Genomic DNA, 15,328 nt, shown 5'->3' on the forward strand with positions numbered 1-15,328 from the left:
CCATGCACCATACATTTCATAGTCAACAATGAATGTGAAGTAGGCATACCTGGTAAAGTGTCGGAAGTAGTAGTAGGATCATCTTCTTCTTCAGTGAAATCCGGCATATCCTCATGCTCGTCTTCGTCCATGGCTCCAAGGTAGTTGATATGTGCTGATGGCTTCTTTGAATGACAATTTGCTGCGAGATGCCCTGGCTGGTGACACTTGTAGCATACGATGGGCTTGGCTTTGGTCACATTATTTGCAATGGCTGGGAGTCTGGGTATATTTGGATTTGCTTGTGGAATAGGCTTAGGATTTGGATTGACAGTGGATGGTAATGTAGGTGGTTTAGGCCAATTCTTGCGGAAAGATGGTGATGAGAAACGACCTGGATTAAATCTTCTGAAATTGGAATTGAATTGTTTAGATCCATAATTACCGTTTGCTTGGAATGGCTGTGGTCGTCGATCTCTTCCACGTAACTTATCTTCAGTGTCGTGAGCTAAGGAGATGGCGTCTTCAAGGGTAGCAGGCTTGAACATATTCACCTCAGCGTAGTAATGTCCAAGAAGTCCAGACATGTACTTCCGCTTATGTGTCGTCTCTGGTACGTCTTCAAGCATGCGTAGCTGTAGGAGTGCATTCCAAAAACGCTCTGTATACTGTGGAATAGGCTCACGATCGCGTTGTTGAAGTAAATCCCATTGCTTGATAGCCTTCTCATGAAATTGCGGTGGTAGGAAATTTTGCATGAACTTCTTCTTGAAATCTTCCCATGTAGCAGGACATTCTATACTCTTGCGGACTACAGTCCACCAAAGTGATGCTCTGTCTATCAGATGATTAGTAACACACTTGATTTTATCTTTCTCAGAATAAGTTTCCTCATGGAAATAGTCATCGAACTGGCTAATGAATGATAAAACAGTCTTTCCTTCTCTTATGCCATTGAAAGTGCGAAACTTGAAACTTCGTTTACTTATCTTGGATTCCTTGCGAATGGTTTGTGCTTCAAGAGTGGCGTCGATGGTACGGCGAATCAAATCTTCAGCTTGAGGTTCTTCTTTATCAGTGGACGCTCCTTGTAGCTTTGTCAATTGCGCTTGCAAGGCTTGCCTAGCTCTTCGCTCTTCTTCCAATTGCAACATGATAAGATCCAGCTTTTGTTCCATGGTAGGCTCGGATAGATCGTCTTCAGCCATAGGATCATCCATATGTGGGGTAGTCATCCTGTAAAACTCAACAAACCTTTCTCACTCAAAATCAGTTAGCGAGATGAGCGTAGCTCAAATTTGGGGTTACAAGGCTATGTCTTTTTTGGGTATTTCTTCCTCAATTTTCAGAAATTCTGCAATATTTCTGTCTCCGTGTGCTGAAAGTTCTTCAACGAACTTGGAGATAGGTAGAACAGCTTGCTGCGAACAACTTTCCAGTTCAGAGTTTTTGCATACGAACAAGTCTTCTATGAGTTTTAAGCGTTAGTCAGTTCTGATTTAGTCTGACTTGCAGAGTTGCAGACTTAGCAGACTTGCAGAGTTGTTGACTTGCTGGACTTAGGCCGACTTGCAGAACTTGATTCCAAGTGACTTACTGAACTTGACTTCTGGAGCGTGAGACCCAGAGTTACTGACTTTGTTTGGCCAGTGTGACTTGCAGAGGATTGTGTGACTTGAAGGAAGCTTAGTGGTTTAAGCTTTAACTTAAGGATTAAGAGGGATTAATGGTGGAGAACAGGCCGCCGTTTTTTCGTGAAGGGGGGGGGCCGTTTTTCTCCACGCGAAAATTTCGGGCTTCTCCAGGATGGATCGATTTGTTTTCTTATTAATTGCCAAGCTTCATAAGCTTTCTTTTAAGCTTTAAGACTAAGCTTTTTGAAGAAATAGATATGGCTTCTTACTGTTTTATCACGACTTGTTCATGGAGATGAGGGAGTGGTCCTCCGCCTGCAGAGATTGGTCCTTCGATCTAACAGTAGAAACAGGGGTTCTTGATCGCCAGAAGTCTGCCTGTATCGACGGTTCGCGATGAGATTGACTGTAGAGGCCGTTTGTTCCTGGAGCTCCGCCTTCGCCCGAGATTGGTAGCGATTGGAAGCTCTTGATCTCTGCTCCGCTCTGATACCACTGGTGCGCAGATCGGTCGCAGATAGCTCACGTGGTGAATCCCGGAAGGTCCCCAAGAACAAAGTACTCTACTTTTTAGCATAAAAACCCATGTAAAAGCAAGCACGACATGAGACAAGAGACAAATTGGGTTCAATCTCCCCCATGCCTTGTGTGAGCGCTTCACAAAGCATGTATTTAATGTATATTTCCAATCTTCATGCTCAATAATAGCCCAATTACAAAAATATGACAAGCTTTTAGCTTTTGAGTTTGCTTTCTACCAAAAATAGGAAAATAAAGCTAATGGACGGTGCCCATAGTGTCTGGCACGCCCAATCTCAATGTCCAAATAGAAATAACATATCCAGGCGCATAAGCGCATACAAAATAATAATAAATAATCGATGTCTCTATAGACATAACAAAAATATAGGCGTGGCGCCTATCAAAATATAGTCCAAAGGTCGAAAACCCGCTAGACTCCAATGCTTTCCTCCGCCACTGCTGCTATCTCTACACATCAACTGAAGCATTCACAATCGTTAGTAAAATAACACAATTAAACCGACAAAAGTGAATACCTAGCAGTCTTCAGCTACATAAATAAATCAACTGGTTAGAAATAAATCCTAACCTTAATTTATTACGAGTGCGCACTCTAAACTCATAAACGTTTATTAATTTAATATGCATTTTGCGGAATCACCCGCTATGGAATCACCCATGTACACACTAAATTAATGAAACGCCCGAAAAGGACAGGCGTCCCCATCAACTTCTCGCACAAAGAATCCTCTTTGCGTATGAGCCCCGGTCATCTAAGTTAGTTTACGGAATCCACCGTAAAACCTCACGGAATCCACCGTGGAATATGCCTCCTGGCATCATACCCCCGGGATGGGATAGCAATTGACCTCAATTGCTATTAGCTCAATGTGGAGCTAACAGAGTGGGGAAAGCATTTAAGTCTCTAGCGTGCATCCATTGTGCTTCCTCTACAGGATGGTTCTTAAATTTTACTAGATATCTAGAATACCTTCGGCCAGTTCTAGTGGTCATGTAGTCAGTGTCTATAATGGCTTCTGGTTCAAGTATTTCAGTCTCTTCTTCTAGTAAAGGTGGGTTTTCATAGACAGGGTGGATAGGTAATTGGCCTTTAAATGGTCTCAATAAACTAATATGAAATGTATTATGAATTTTCCAATGAGATGGCAATTCTAACTTGAATGCATTGTCAGTAATCTTATGAATGATTCTAAATGGTCCGTAGAATCTAGGAGCTAATTTGACAACTGGATGTCTATCTACACTTTGCAGTCTACGCTTTTCTATTCTAAGCCAAACATAATCATCAACTTTGAAATTCATGGCTTGTCTTTTCTTGTTGGCTTGTTTGGTATATGATTGTTGGGCTTTAGCAATCATATCCTTTACCTCATCAAAAATAGTGTTATGCATAATAGCAATATCATCGGCACTTTGTATTCTATTAGACAAAGAGGCAACAGGTGTAGATAATCTATATCCATAAATAACTTCAAAATGTGCTTTCTTTGTAGATGTGTGTGGTGTATTGTTATATGCAAACTGTAATAAATGTAAATGAGTATCCCATGTCTGAGGTTTAGAGATAGTGTATGTACGTAAAAGATCTAGAATGGTACTATTTGTGGCTTCTGTTTGTCCATTTGTTTCTGGATGAAATGCAGATGAGAAATCAATCTTTGTGCCTAGATTAGCAAACAGGGTAATCCAAAAATTGTTACAAAATCTAGAATCACGATCTGAAATAATCACTTTTGGCAATCCATGGTTGGTAAAAACAGTTTTCAAAAACAATTGTGCTGCCTGTGATGCTGTTAAAGTTTTCTTACATGGAATGAAATATGCTTGCTTACTAAATCTATCTATAACTGTCCAAATCATGTCATGGTTAGATTTAGTATTTGGTAAACCAGTAATGAAATCCATAGAAATTTGTTCCCAAGGTTTAGATGGAATAGACAAAGGCATTAGTAATCCATACTGTTTACCATGATGTCTCTTAACTCTTTGACAAATCAAACATTCAGAAACAAAACTAGATTCATCTGCATCCATATGCGGCCAATAAAAATCTTCAGTTAACATACGTAATGTAGATATGATACCTCTATGACCTTGATATGGGGGACAATGAATTTCATTCAAAACAAAAGATCGGAATGGAATAGTAACACACAGTCTCTTTTCAAAAAACATGAATCCATCATTATATGACAATGAATCAACAGGAATGAAATTATTTTGAACTAATTTTTGCCAATCAGAATGAAAAGTAATATCCTGGTGATATGTGTCTTTCATAGCAATCAAAGAATCAAAAGATATGATAGATATATTATGAATTGCAGGTCTTCTACTCAATGCATCAGCAACTACATTTTCTTTTCCAGGTTGGTATTGAATGATAGGATGGAAACTTTGAATGAATGAAGCCCATTTGATATGACGGTCAGAAATTTGGGGTTGGCTAAGTAGATGTCTAATGCTTTGCTGGTCGGTCTTTATCATAAATTCTGAACCCATTAAATAATGCTTCCATTGTTTTAATGCTTGGACAACTGCTAAGAGTTCCTTGTCATAAGTGGAATATTTAAGCTCAGAGGGTTTCAGTTTAGAACTAGAATATGCTATTGGATGGTTGTCTTGCATTAGCACGGTTCCTATTCCTGATCCACTAGCATCGGTCACAACTAAAAAGAATGGCCTGTTAAAGTCAGGCAATTGTAGAACAGGGGCATTGGTCAATGCACGTTTGAGTAAATCAAAGGATTTCTGCTGGTTTTCAGTCCATTGATAAACAATGCCTTTCTTAAGAAGTTTGGTCAATGGTAAAGTAAGTAATGAGAAATTACGTACAAACTTCCTATAGAAACTAGCAAGACCAAGGAATGAGCGTAATTCATGTACATTTTTAGGAACAGGCCAATGCAATATTGCGTCAATTTTCTTAGGATCAACTTTTTATTCCTTCTTTTGATACAATATGACCTAGATATTCTATTTCTGTCTTAAAGAATTCACTCTTGTCAGGGTTTGCAAACAATTGATTTTCTTTCAGTAATTGAAAAACTAATGATAAATGCTCATAATGCTCTTTTTCACTTTGACTGAACACTAAAATATCATCAAAGAAAACAATCACACAATATTGATATTTTAGAAAAATACGGTTCATCATTCTACTGAAAGTGGCAGGTGCATTAGTTAATCCAAATGGCATGACTAAGAATTCGTAATGGCCAAACTGTGTCCTGAATGCAGTCTTAAATATGTCGGATCTATCAAGCCTCACCTGATGATATCCAGATTTAAGGTCAATTTTACTAAATATAGAAGATCCTTGCAGTTTGTCCATAAGGTCATCAACTCTAGGTATAGGATACCTATTCTTTACAGTGATCTTGTTTAATGCTCGGTAGTCAATACACATCCGATAAGTATTATTCTTTTTCTTGACTAAGAGCACAGGTGCACCGAATGGAGAACTGCTAGGTCGAATTAAGCCTCTATTTAGTAATTCTTCAACTTGACTTTGGATTTCTTTTTGCTCTATTTGATTGTGCCTATATGGGGCTTTGCAAGGTGGTTGTGTGCCAGGTATTAGGTCAATTTTATGGTCTTCTGGACGTGATGGAGGTAAACCTGGTGGTAGGTCTTCTGCAAAACAATCCTTAAAATATGCGAGAAATTCCTTATGCCTAGGGTGCATATGATTTTCCTTTGCGTGCAATTCATTCACCCAAATGAGATATGATTTAGTATTCTTACGTAGTGCACGTTTTGCTTGAGTATGCGAAAGCAGTGGAAAAATATGAGATGCATGCATACCAAATAATGTAATAGATTTTCCTTGAAAATTTATATTCATTGTGTGCGTGGAATAATCTATATTGGGATTATGTTGGTGTCTCCATGGCATTCCTAGAATAATGTCGCTAGACTGTAATGGGACAACTAAGAAATTTCTTCTTTCAATATATGGACCAATTTGAATTTCTAAATCTTGAACTTCTTGTGTGCCATTGTACCTAGTGCCTAAAAATGCAGCTTTTATGTGATAGTGCGTAGGTACTGTATGCAATTTCAATTCCTTTACCAATTTTGCTGAAATAAAGTCATGGGTACTACCGTCATCATGCAATATAGTTCTTTCTTTTCCATGCACCATACATTTCATAGTCAACAATGAATGTGAAGTAGGCATACCTGGTAAAGTGTCGGAAGTAGTAGTAGGATCATCTTTCTCTTCAGTGAAATCCGGCATATCCTCATGCTCGTCTTCGTCCATCGCTCCAAGGTAGTTGATATGTGCTGATGGCTTCTTTGAATGACAATTTGCTGCGAGATGCCCTGGCTGGTGACACTTGTAGCATACGATGGGCTTGGCTTTGGTCACATTATTTGCAATGGCTGGGAGTCTGGGTATATTTGGATTTGCTTGTGGAATAGGCTTAGGATTTGGATTGACAGTGGATGGTAATGCAGGTGGTTTAGGCCAATTCTTGCGGAAAGATGGTGATGAGAAACGACCTGGATTAAATCTTCTGAAATTGGAATTGAATTGTTTAGATCCATAATTACCGTTTGCTTGGAATGGCTGTGGTCGTCGATCTCTTCCACGTAACTTATCTTCAGTGTCGTGAGCTAAGGAGATGGCGTCTTCAAGGGTAGCAGGCTTGAACATATTCACCTCAGCGTAGTAATGTCCAAGAAGTCCAGACATGTACTTCCGCTTATGTGTCGTCTCTGGTACGTCTTCAAGCATGCGTAGCTGTAGGAGTGCATTCCAAAAACGCTCTGTATACTGTGGAATAGGCTCACGATCGCGTTGTTGAAGTAAATCCCATTGCTTGATAGCCTTCTCATGAAATTGCGGTGGTAGGAAATTTTGCATGAACTTCTTCTTGAAATCTTCCCATGTAGCAGGACATTCTATACTCTTGTGGACTACAGTCCACCAAAGTGATGCTCTGTCTATCAGATGATTAGTAACACACTTGATTTTATCTTTCTCAGAATAAGTTTCCTCATGGAAATAGTCATCGAACTGGCTAATGAATGATAAAACAGTCTTTCCTTCTCTTATGCCATTGAAAGTGCGAAACTTGAAACTTCGTTTACTTATCTTGGATTCCTTGCGAATGGTTTGTGCTTCAAGAGTGGCGTCGATGGTACGGCGAATCAAATCTTCAGCTTGAGGTTCTTCTTTATCAGTGGACGCTCCTTGTAGCTTTGTCAATTGCGCTTGCAAGGCTTGCCTAGCTCTTCGCTCTTCTTCCAATTGCAACATGATAAGATCCAGCTTTTGTTCCATGGTAGGCTCGGGTAGATCGTCTTCAGCCATAGGATCATCCATATGTGGGGTAGTCATCCTGTAAAACTCAACAAACCTTTCTCACTCAAAATCAGTTAGCGAGATGAGCGTAGCTCAAATTTGGGGTTACAAGGCTATGTCTTTTTTGGGTATTTCTTCCTCAATTTTCAGAAATTCTGCAATATTTCTGTCTCCGTGTGCTGAAAGTTCTTCAACGAACTTGGAGATAGGTAGAACAGCTTGCTGCGAACAACTTTCCAGTTCAGAGTTTTTGCATACGAACAAGTCTTCTATGAGTTTTAAGCGTTAGTCAGTTCTGATTTAGTCTGACTTGCAGAGTTGCAGACTTAGCAGACTTGCAGAGTTGTTGACTTGCTGGACTTAGGCCGACTTGCAGAACTTGATTCCAAGTGACTTACTGAACTTGACTTCTGGAGCGTGAGACCCAGAGTTACTGACTTTGTTTGGCCAGTGTGACTTGCAGAGGATTGTGTGACTTGAAGGAAGCTTAGTGGTTTAAGCTTTAACTTAAGGATTAAGAGGGATTAATGGTGGAGAACAGGCCGCCGTTTTTTCGTGAAGGGGGGGGGGCCGTTTTTCTCCACGCGAAAATTTCGGGCTTCTCCAGGATGGATCGATTTGTTTTCTTATTAATTGCCAAGCTTCATAAGCTTTCTTTTAAGCTTTAAGACTAAGCTTTTTGAAGAAATAGATATGGCTTCTTACTGTTTTATCACGACTTGTTCATGGAGATGAGGGAGTGGTCCTCCGCCTGCAGAGATTGGTCCTTCGATCTAACAGTAGAAACAGGGGTTCTTGATCGCCAGAAGTCTGCCTGTATCGACGGTTCGCGATGAGATTGACTGTAGAGGCCGTTTGTTCCTGGAGCTCCGCCTTCGCCCGACATTGGTAGCGATTGGAAGCTCTTGATCTCTGCTCCGCTCTGATACCACTGGTGCGCAGATCGGTCGTAGATAGCTCACGTGGTGAATCCCGGAAGGTCCCCAAGAACAAAGTACTCTACTTTTTAGCACAAAAACCCATGTAAAAGCAAGCACGACATGAGACAAGAGACAAATTGGGTTCAATCTCCCCCATGCCTTGTGTGAGCGCTTCACAAAGCATGTATTTAATGTATATTTCCAATCTTCATGCTCAATAATAGCCCAATTACAAAAATATGACAAGCTTTTAGCTTTTGAGTTTGCTTTCTACCAAAAATAGGAAAATAAAGCTAATGGACGGTGCCCATAGTGTCTGGCACGCCCAATCTCAATGTCCAAATAGAAATAACATATCCAGGCGCATAAGCGCATACAAAATAATAATAAATAATCGATGTCTCTATAGACATAACAAAAATATAGGCGTGGCGCCTATCAAAATATAGTCCAAAGGTCGAAAACCCGCTAGACTCCAATGCTTTCCTCCGCCACTGCTGCTATCTCTACACATCAACTGAAGCATTCACAATCGTTAGTAAAATAACACAATTAAACCGACAAAAGTGAATACCTAGCAGTCTTCAGCTACATAAATAAATCAACTGGTTAGAAATAAATCCTAACCTTAATTTATTACGAGTGGGCACTCTAAACTCATAAACGTTTATTAATTTAATATGCATTTTGCGGAATCACCCGCTACGGAATCACCCATGTACACACTAAATTAATGAAACGCCCGAAAAGGACAGGCGTCCCCATCAACTTCTCGCACAAAGAATCCTCTTTGCGTATGAGCCCCGGTCATCTAAGTTAGTTTACGGAATCCACCGTAAAACCTCACGGAATCCACCGTGGAATATGCCTCCTGGCATCATACCCCCGGGATGGGATAGCAATTGACCTCAATTGCTATTAGCTCAATGTGGAGCTAACAGAGTGGGGAAAGCATTTAAGTCTCTAGTGTGCATCCATTGTGCTTCCTCTACAGGATGGTTCTTAAATTTTACTAGATATCTAGAATACCTTCGGCCAGTTCTAGTGGTCATGTAGTCAGTGTCTATAATGGCTTCTGGTTCAAGTATTTCAGTCTCTTCTTCTAGTAAAGGTGGGTTTTCATAGACAGGGTGGATAGGTAATTGGCCTTTAAATGGTCTCAATAAACTAATATGAAATGTATTATGAATTTTCCAATGAGATGGCAATTCTAACTTGAATGCATTGTCAGTAATCTTATGAATGATTCTAAATGGTCCGTAGAATCTAGGAGCTAATTTGACAACTGGATGTCTATCTACACTTTGCAGTCTACGCTTTTCTATTCTAAGCCAAACATAATCATCAACTTTGAAATTCATGGCTTGTCTTTTCTTGTTGGCTTGTTTGGTATATGATTGTTGGGCTTTAGCAATCATATCCTTTACCTCATCAAAAATAGTGTTATGCATAATAGCAATATCATCGGCACTTTGTATTCTATTAGACAAAGAGGCAACAGGTGTAGATAATCTATATCCATAAATAACTTCAAAATGTGCTTTCTTTGTAGATGTGTGTGGTGTATTGTTATATGCAAACTGTAATAAATGTAAATGAGTATCCCATGTCTGAGGTTTAGAGATAGTGTATGTACGTAAAAGATCTAGAATGGTACTATTTGTGGCTTCTGTTTGTCCATTTGTTTCTGGATGAAATGCAGATGAGAAATCAATCTTTGTGCCTAGATTAGCAAACAGGGTAATCCAAAAATTGTTACAAAATCTAGAATCACGATCTGAAATAATCACTTTTGGCAATCCATGGTTGGTAAAAACAGTTTTCAAAAACAATTGTGCTGCCTGTGATGCTGTTAAAGTTTTCTTACATGGAATGAAATATGCTTGCTTACTAAATCTATCTATAACTGTCCAAATCATGTCATGGTTAGATTTAGTATTTGGTAAACCAGTAATGAAATCCATAGAAATTTGTTCCCAAGGTTTAGATGGAATAGACAAAGGCATTAGTAATCCATACTGTTTACCATGATGTCTCTTAACTCTTTGACAAATCAAACATTCAGAAACAAAACTAGATTCATCTGCATCCATATGCGGCCAATAAAAATCTTCAGTTAACATACGTAATGTAGATATGATACCTCTATGACCTTGATATGGGGGACAATGAATTTCATTCAAAACAAAAGATCGGAATGGAATAGTAACACACAGTCTCTTTTCAAAAAACATGAATCCATCATTATATGACAATGAATCAACAGGAATGAAATTATTTTGAACTAATTTTTGCCAATCAGAATGAAAAGTAATATCCTGGTGATATGTGTCTTTCATAGCAATCAAAGAATCAAAAGATATGATAGATATATTATGAATTGCAGGTCTTCTACTCAATGCATCAGCAACTACATTTTCTTTTCCAGGTTGGTATTGAATGATAGGATGGAAACTTTGAATGAATGAAGCCCATTTGATATGACGGTCAGAAATTTGGGGTTGGCTAAGTAGATGTCTAATGCTTTGCTGGTCGGTCTTTATCATAAATTCTAAACCCATTAAATAATGCTTCCATTGTTTTAATGCTTGGACAACTGCTAAGAGTTCCTTGTCATAAGTGGAATATTTAAGCTCAGAGGGTTTCAGTTTAGAACTAGAATATGCTATTGGATGGTTGTCTTGCATTAGCACGGTTCCTATTCCTGATCCACTAGCATCGGTCACAACTAAAAAGAATGGCCTGTTAAAGTCAGGCAATTGTAGAACAGGGGCATTGGTCAATGCACGTTTGAGTAAATAAAAGGATTTCTGCTGGTTTTCAGTCCATTGATAAACAATGCCTTTCTTAAGAAGTTTGGTCAATGGTAAAGCAAGTAATGAGAAATTACGTACAAACTTCCTATAGAAACTAGCAAGACCAAGGAATGAGCGTAATTCATGTACATTTTTAGGAACAGGCCAATGCAATATAGCGTCAATTTTCTTAGGATCAACTTTTATTCCTTCTTTTGATACAATATGACCTAGATATTCTATTTCTGTCTTAAAGAATTCACTCTTGTCAAGGTTTGCAAACAATTGATTTTCTTTCAGTAATTGAAAAACTAATGATAAATGCTCATAATGCTCTTTTTCACTTTGACTGAACACTAAAATATCATCAAAGAAAACAATCACACAATATTGATATTTTAGAAAAATACGGTTCATCATTCTACTGAAAGTGGCAGGTGCATTAGTTAATCCAAATGGCATGACTAAGAATTCGTAATGGCCAAACTGTGTCCTGAATGCAGTCTTAAATATGTCGGATCTATCAAGCCTCACCTGATGATATCCAGATTTAAGGTCAATTTTACTAAATATAGAAGATCCTTGCAGTTTGTCCATAAGGTCATCAACTCTAGGTATAGGATACCTATTCTTTACAGTGATCTTGTTTAATGCTCGGTAGTCAATACACATCCGATAAGTATTATTCTTTTTCTTGACTAAGAGCACAGGTGCACCGAATGGAGAACTGCTAGGTCGAATTAAGCCTCTATTTAGTAATTCTTCAACTTGACTCTGGATTTCTTTTTGCTCTATTTGATTGTGCCTATATGGGGCTTTGCAAGGTGGTTGTGTGCCAGGTATTAGGTCAATTTTATGGTCTTCTGGACGTGATGGAGGTAAACCTGGTGGTAGGTCTTCTGCAAAACAATCCTTAAAATATGCGAGAAATTCCTTATGCCTAGGGTGCATATGATTTTCCTTTGCGTGCAATTCATTCACCCAAATGAGATATGATTTAGTATTCTTACGTAGTGCACGTTTTGCTTGAGTATGCGAAAGCAGTGGAAAAATATGAGATGCATGCATACCAAATAATGTAATAGATTTTCCTTGAAAATTTATATTCATTGTGTGCGTGGAATAATCTATATTGGGATTATGTTGGTGTCTCCATGGCATTCCTAGAATAATGTCGCTAGACTGTAATGGGACAACTAAGAAATTTCTTCTTTCAATATATGGACCAATTTGAATTTCTAAATCTTGAACTTCTTGTGTGCCATTGTACCTAGTGCCTAAAAATGCAGCTTTTATGCGATAGTGCGTAGGTACTGTATGCAATTTCAATTCCTTTACCAATTTTGCTGAAATAAAGTCATGGGTACTACCGTCATCATGCAATATAGTTCTTTCTTTTCCATGCACCATACATTTCATAGTCAACAATGAATGTGAAGTAGGCATACCTGGTAAAGTGTCGGAAGTAGTAGTAGGATCATCTTCTTCTTCAGTGAAATCCGGCATATCCTCATGCTCGTCTTCGTCCATGGCTCCAAGGTAGTTGATATGTGTTGATGGCTTCTTTGAATGACAATTTGCTGCGAGATGCCCTGGCTGGTGACACTTGTAGCATACGATGGGCTTGGCTTTGGTCACATTATTTGCAATGGCTGGGAGTCTGGGTATATTTGGATTTGCTTGTGGAATAGGCTTAGGATTTGGATTGACAGTGGATGGTAATGCAGGTGGTTTAGGCCAATTCTTGCGGAAAGATGGTGATGAGAAACGACCTGGATTAAATCTTCTGAAATTGGAATTGAATTGTTTAGATCCATAATTACCGTTTGCTTGGAATGGCTGTGGTCGTCGATCTCTTCCACGTAACTTATCTTCAGTGTCGTGAGCTAAGGAGATGGCGTCTTCAAGGGTAGCAGGCTTGAACATATTCACCTCAGCGTAGTAATGTCCAAGAAGTCCAGACATGTACTTCCGCTTATGTGTCGTCTCTGGTACGTCTTCAAGCATGCGTAGCTGTAGGAGTGCATTCCAAAAACGCTCTGTATACTGTGGAATAGGCTCACGATCGCGTTGTTGAAGTAAATCCCATTGCTTGATAGCCTTCTCATGAAATTGCGGTGGTAGGAAATTTTGCATGAACTTCTTCTTGAAATCTTCCCATGTAGCAGGACATTCTATACTCTTGCGGACTACAGTCCACCAAAGTGATGCTCTGTCTATCAGATGATTAGTAACACACTTGATTTTATCTTTCTCAGAATAAGTTTCCTCATGGAAATAGTCATCGAACTGGCTAATGAATGATAAAACAGTCTTTCCTTCTCTTATGCCATTGAAAGTGCGAAACTTGAAACTTCGTTTACTTATCTTGGATTCCTTGCGAATGGTTTGTGCTTCAAGAGTGGCGTCGATGGTACGGCGAATCAAATCTTCAGCTTGAGGTTCTTCTTTATCAGTGGACGCTCCTTGTAGCTTTGTCAATTGCGCTTGCAAGGCTTGCCTAGCTCTTCGCTCTTCTTCCAATTGCAACATGATAAGATCCAGCTTTTGTTCCATGGTAGGCTCGGGTAGATCGTCTTCAGCCATAGGATCATCCATATGTGGGGTAGTCATCCTGTAAAACTCAACAAACCTTTCTCACTCAAAATCAGTTAGCGAGATGAGCGTAGCTCAAATTTGGGGTTACAAGGCTATGTCTTTTTTGGGTATTTCTTCCTCAATTTTCAGAAATTCTGCAATATTTCTGTCTCCGTGTGCTGAAAGTTCTTCAACGAACTTGGAGATAGGTAGAACAGCTTGCTGCGAACAACTTTCCAGTTCAGAGTTTTTGCATACGAACAAGTCTTCTATGAGTTTTAAGCGTTAGTCAGTTCTGATTTAGTCTGACTTGCAGAGTTGCAGACTTAGCAGACTTGCAGAGTTGTTGACTTGCTGGACTTAGGCCGACTTGCAGAACTTGATTCCAAGTGACTTACTGAACTTGACTTCTGGAGCGTGAGACCCAGAGTTACTGACTTTGTTTGGCCAGTGTGACTTGCAGAGGATTGTGTGACTTGAAGAAAGCTTAGTGGTTTAAGCTTTAACTTAAGGATTAAGAGGGATTAATGGTGGAGAACAGGCCGCCGTTTTTTCGTGAAGGGGGGGGGCCGTTTTTCTCCACGCGAAAATTTCGGGCTTCTCCAGGATGGATCGATTTGTTTTCTTATTAATTGCCAAGCTTCATAAGCTTTCTTTTAAGCTTTAAGACTAAGCTTTTTGAAGAAATAGATATGGCTTCTTACTGTTTTATCACGACTTGTTCATGGAGATGAGGGAGTGGTCCTCCGCCTGCAGAGATTGGTCCTTCGATCTAACAGTAGAAACAGGGGTTCTTGATCGCCAGAAGTCTGCCTGTATCGACGGTTCGCGATGAGATTGACTGTAGAGGCCGTTTGTTCCTGGAGCTCCGCCTTCGCCCGACATTGGTAGCGATTGGAAGCTCTTGATCTCTGCTCCGCTCTGATACCACTGGTGCGCAGATCGGTCGCAGATAGCTCACGTGGTGAATCCCGGAAGGTCCCCAAGAACAAAGTACTCTACTTTTTAGCACAAAAACCCATGTAAAAGCAAGCACGACATGAGACAAGAGACAAATTGGGTTCAATCTCCCCCATGCCTTGTGTGAGCGCTTCACAAAGCATGTATTTAATGTATATTTCCAATCTTCATGCTCAATAATAGCCCAATTACAAAAATATGACAAGCTTTTAGCTTTTGAGTTTGCTTTCTACCAAAAATAGGAAAATAAAGCTAATGGACGGTGCCCATAGTGTCTGGCACGCCCAATCTCAATGTCCAAATAGAAATAACATATCCAGGCGCATAAGCGCATACAAAATAATAATAAATAATCGATGTCTCTATAGACATAACAAAAATATAGGCGTGGCGCCTATCAAAATATAGTCCAAAGGTCGAAAACCCGCTAGACTCCAATGCTTTCCTCCGCCACTGCTGCTATCTCTACACATCAACTGAAGCATTCACAATCGTTAGTAAAATAACACAATTAAACCGACAAAAGTGAATACCTAGCAGTCTTCAGCTACATAAATAAATCAACTGGTTAGAAATAAATCCTAACCTTAATTTATTACGAGTGCG

The sequence above is a fragment of the Lygodium microphyllum genome, chromosome 8 (genome assembly GCF_053477565.2).
Source record: "Lygodium microphyllum isolate KBCC chromosome 8, Lygodium_microphyllum_v1.1.10, whole genome shotgun sequence".
Lineage (NCBI taxonomy): Eukaryota > Viridiplantae > Streptophyta > Polypodiopsida > Schizaeales > Lygodiaceae > Lygodium > Lygodium microphyllum.